The following is a 5,092-nucleotide window of genomic DNA, read 5'->3' as shown; positions in this document are numbered from 1 at the left end:
GTTTATCACTGCGCATGAAGAAATGTGTTAGGGTTTGCAGAATATCTTCATCGTATGATTATGTTGGAATATAACCTGCAATAATTTAACTAGTTTGTCCTGTCTAGACAAAATTAGTTTACCAAAGTGCTAAGATCATTTCAACTTATTGACTAGCTGCAGAGGAAGCAATCAAAGTTGCTTTGTTTACAGAACGTCGTAAAAGGTCCCCTGCTATGCTTTGATCAGCAGGGACCGGCTGCTTCACCCCAACCTGTGTATTCCCAAACCCCCACTTTCAACCCCACTTTGTTTCTCTCAATAAATAAGCGCCTGACGAGGCCTGAGTCAGACTTCATTCGACCATTGCTGTGAGCACAGCAACGAGTGAACTCTCCGCCTGCAGGTGCCTAAAATGACTAACTTGACTCCAGTGTGGTCCTTGCAAAATAAGTTAGAGTGATCACCACCCTAACATTTTGGTGCCGAAACCCGGGACCCTCATACCCGCCATCTGGCTGACGGAGGAGGACGTGCTGCATTGTCGACAAGCCAGCTTCCTTTAGGGGGACCTGGAAAAGAAAGTCCTGGGAAGAGAATTTCTTCGCTGGGCCAGCATCTTAGGTCTGCCTTCGTCTGCCAGAGGTAGATTGACGGGTTCCCGCAATGCAACGGACCAGGGGTCAGGTAAGTTAAAACAAAAAAATGGTGTGGTTGTGAAACGCGTAAAAGGTGCACGGGAGACAGCTTGGGTTCAAGTCCCAGAGGAAGAAACAGGCTAAGAAAAGCAGAGCTTCTTTTTCGTTCATCGAAGAAGTGCGTAGATTCTTCTTTGTCTGTTTTTCCAAGCTGAGGGTTCTGGCTTGGGTTAGAGTCCCAGTGGAAGGAACGTGCTAAGAAACACGGAGCTTCTTTTTTGTTAATCAAAGAAGAGCGTAGATTTTTCTTTGTACGTTTTTCCGGCCAAAGAACAGCTTGGGTTCAAGTCCCAGTGGAAGGAACGGGCTAAGAAAAAACAGAGCTTCTTTTTCTTAATTGAAGAAGGGCGTAGATTCTTTTTTTGTCCGTTCTTCCAAGCTGTGTTGGAGGGTTTTACACCCATCCTGGATAGGCTTAGAAATAAAAAGCGTTGGTGTTTGTGTGGTTGAGAGAGTGCGACTGGTAGGATAAATTGACTGCAGAGAGAATTTGGTGAGAGGTCAATTTAAACCTGCATTGAGGATCCTCAAAGAAAATAAAAGAAAAAGAAATAAAAAAATTGTATAAACCAAAAATACCAAATTAAGATGGGAAATAAGAACGGTAGATCTCTAGCTCTTGAAGAAGATGAGAAGTTCATGGCAAGTAGATGTCGTAATTGTATGCAATACATGCCGAAGTGGAAGAAAAAGTATGGTGTAGAAGGGAAGTTGAAAGTTGAAGTGTGGAAGATAGTGGTCGATGTCTTGGAGGAGAATGTAGATAGGATGACGAAGGGACAGAAGAAGAAAAGGAAAGAGAGAGAGTTGAATTGTGCTAGAATGTGGTTGAAGGCGTCGCAAGAGAGAAGAGAACAAAGTCAAGAGACAAAAAATGGAAAGATAAAAAGTGATGAGACCACCATTCACTTAAGATTTGGAAAAGAATTCTGGGTGCACAGTGGCATCCCATTTGATGATGCAGCTGAGAGTGCTTGTCAGCAACATCTTAGAAATGCGCTCCTCACTGTTTCACCCCCCGACTTAGGCAACTGGGTGAGGAAACACTTGGTGGAAGCAGACACTGCTTGTGTTGTGACGATTGAGAAAGGCAAATGTTCTGATGTGTTTCATCTAGATGATGATAATGATCTAAATGAAGATGCAAAGATCTTCTTCCGAAGCTCCCAAAGGGGCAGAGGAAGAGGTAGAGGCCAGCAAGGTCGCAGGCCACCATATAATTCGAAACCCCCATCAGATTCTGACAACTGTTGGAACTGTGGGAGACGAGGACACTTGGCAAGATCGTGTCGTTTTGCGAAACAATACCAATCAAAAGGTGGAGGAAATGGCAGAGGAAGGGGCTGAGGAAAAGTCACATTTACAGCATGACAAGCTTCCTCCACTTTGACCCCTCATGCTCATGCAGAGAAAGAAGTAACAGATGTCCATATAACAGCAGAACATGTCATTGCCAGATTATTAGAACGTTTTTTAGATTATTAGAGCTCCTGTCCATACGAGAAGTATGGCAATGCTGTCGTATGCCCAATGACAAATGACCAGAGATCAAATTGTGTGTGTACACTAAAGTTAAAATTTGCAATTCAAGTGGTAAATAAATGCAACTTGCTCCTAGAAGATAAATGAAAAATTAGAATGTGCTGTCCTCGCGTGCGTGGGAGGGACTAGCTCATGATCGACCACAGGAAATGGCCAGCCTGTGACGAATCATTGGTGCTGGGATCTACCTTACGCGCGCGAGAGCTGTGCATCTGGGTTAAAATGATGAAAATTGGCTAAACTTTTAGTATAAAGAAATTTGCTAGACTGTGGTCTATCCAATTTGCACCGCAGAACAGAAACAATTGAAAGATAAGAATGAGAGGAAAAGAGAGAAATCTGTTTGCGAGCAGAAATTGATCCACACTAGTGCATGTTAAGTAAGAAACAACAGAACATGCTTTCAGGAATTGGAAGAATCAAAATTGTGAATTTAAGACATTGACATTTAGTAGAAATAGATGACTGGTTGTGTTATAAGATTATACAAACTTCTATATGCGAGCTGAACCTGAGAGATTGAGTTCTTCACATTTAAAAACAAAGAAAAAATCCTGATTAATTTGCCAGCAGGTTTTTTTTGTGTTGAGTTTTTTTTTTGGATTGGTGGATTGTTCTATCAGGAACCTTGAGTTGAAAATGGTATGTGAATGTTGTGTGGAGTGCTTGGATGAATTGGGACCAATGTGATGGAAAGACTCCTTTTTGGAGACTGTGTGTGAGATGCAAATGAGCATTGATGACTGAATGCCTGACTGAAAGGAAAATACAGCTTGAGTGGTTGAAGTTGTTGGAGGCTACCATGGAAAATTAGTCGAGCGACTTTGAAGGAAGAGTGATTTTGAGTAGATAGGTAGATCTTTATTTGTCATTGTAACACGTACAACGAAATTTAAGTTAAATGCTAAGAAAAAAAAAAAAAATCTGGAGAACCAGTAACACATGCAGAAGATGTGTGAACTGGGAAATTGAGAAGCGTTTCGGAAAGAAAGTCAAATTAAATGATGGACTCATATGTAGTAAAGAACACATTCTCCCAAAAAGGTTTGTCAAGGTGTGAGGCATGGGCAATGCCAAGCCTCAGAAGGGGGGAGTGAGTAGGACAGATAGTGAAAGATAGTAAAAATACAACACTTTACAACATATGGATTCTCTAACACATTTGGCGTCATGCTATTATGTTAAAATTTTCTCGAGCTTTTCAAACTTGTGCTGTAAACAATTGGAAGATGATTGAAAAATGACTAAAGAAGCTATGAGGAAGTGCTGTACGTGTTTGGAAGGGCACGCGCTTAGGCTAATCAACATTTGTTTGACTGATCAAAGGAACCATTTGCTACAGGACTTAACATCCATTCCCCCAGCCCAGATCCAACAAAGACCAGAGAATCTCCTCTAAAACAGGAGGCAATAAATGGGATAGCCCCTGTCATAAATGGTCTTTGGTTAGGGGGAATCATTAGGAAGTGCTCAAACTCTTCTCGCAAACACCCCTATCTGCCCAGTTCAAAAGGGCAATAAAATTGACTACAAGAGTTGCAAAGAACAGGCGAAGAACAGTCCTTGACCCGGCATTTGCGTTTGGCGGTCGTCGATGTGGTTCCAAGACCTGCGTCGCGTCTTGTGGTTTGTCATTTGTAAAATTTGGCCGTTGTGATCCTCCCAAACGGAAATAATTGATTTGGGCGTTTGTTGTAATTGGTTTGTGGAAGGATTGCAGGAGCTTGCGACTCCGGTGTCTCACCTGTGCCTTCCTGCCTTCCATTGTCTCCACTGAGACTGGACTGTGGCAGGGGGAGAGTGGTATTGTGGTGTGAAAAGGCTGTGGGAGCTCCTGTGGTGTTGCACATGGACCGTTCTGTTCCATTGTCTCCACGGATGTTGGAAGGTGGGACAGGGGTTGAGATGTGATGGTGAATGAATGGCCTAGGTAGGTTGATGTGGAGGCGACGTGATCACAATTGAAGATAAGATCCCTCTCGCCTGTAAGTGTAGTACAAATTGAGATGAATAGGATTTGATGATTACTCAGGGGCACCATTGACGTCAAATGGTTTAATGGAGAAGGCCCGTTTCCTGTGGCTGGACAAGACAGGACCATCTAGTCCAGCTGGGATGGGTATGATAATGTGTCCGAGACACCTTGCTGGTCCTTTTCGCTCCCCAACGACGCTACTGACACATTACGTGAATGTGTCAAAACTGTGGGGGAGTAGAATGATTTCATTTACTGTAAGATTCAATGTTTTGTCAAATGTAATTGTTTTGGGAGTCTTAACAGGACACGTAAGAATTCAACACACAGTGATGGGAGGAGCAGAAGAAACATCTCGAATGAGCCCATCTCACATGCCGTCCGGCTGGCCGGCTAAGGAGATACGTGGTATCATCTGTCCCAGTGTGTCCCAGTGAAGGGTTCCTGCAAGGAACCAAACCAGCCATCGACAGTCCGCGCCCCAGTTCATACAGAGGCAGAATAATCCTCTTCCCCCTTGGTGGCCAGGTAGTCCACCCTGAGCCACTGAAGACAACGACCACGCAGCAGACATTCCCAAATTCTCCCCGGGCGGAGCAGATCTGCGAAGGGGGTGAGAATCGTGCTCACCCACCACCAGTGGGCGTGCCAAGCCCCCAACGGCTGAACAATCACGAGCAATTTTTATCTTGATTGATAACAGTCTGGTCGCCTAAGGCAGAGGGACCGTGTAACTCTTTTCCTGCACATAATCTGGCCGCAGGTTTTTTGAGTTGCACATACTTTGGACTGGAGTATTGTGGGAAAACCTCACCTTCACTGGAAGTTATTGCTTTCATTGTATTTTCTTACTTGCGTTTGATTGATCGAGGGTGACATAATCATATGATAAAACAGG

The sequence above is a fragment of the Syngnathus typhle genome, unplaced genomic scaffold (assembly GCF_033458585.1).
Source record: "Syngnathus typhle isolate RoL2023-S1 ecotype Sweden unplaced genomic scaffold, RoL_Styp_1.0 HiC_scaffold_44, whole genome shotgun sequence".
Taxonomy (NCBI): Eukaryota; Metazoa; Chordata; class Actinopteri; order Syngnathiformes; family Syngnathidae; genus Syngnathus; species Syngnathus typhle.
Note: the sequence above shows the minus strand (reverse complement) of the source record.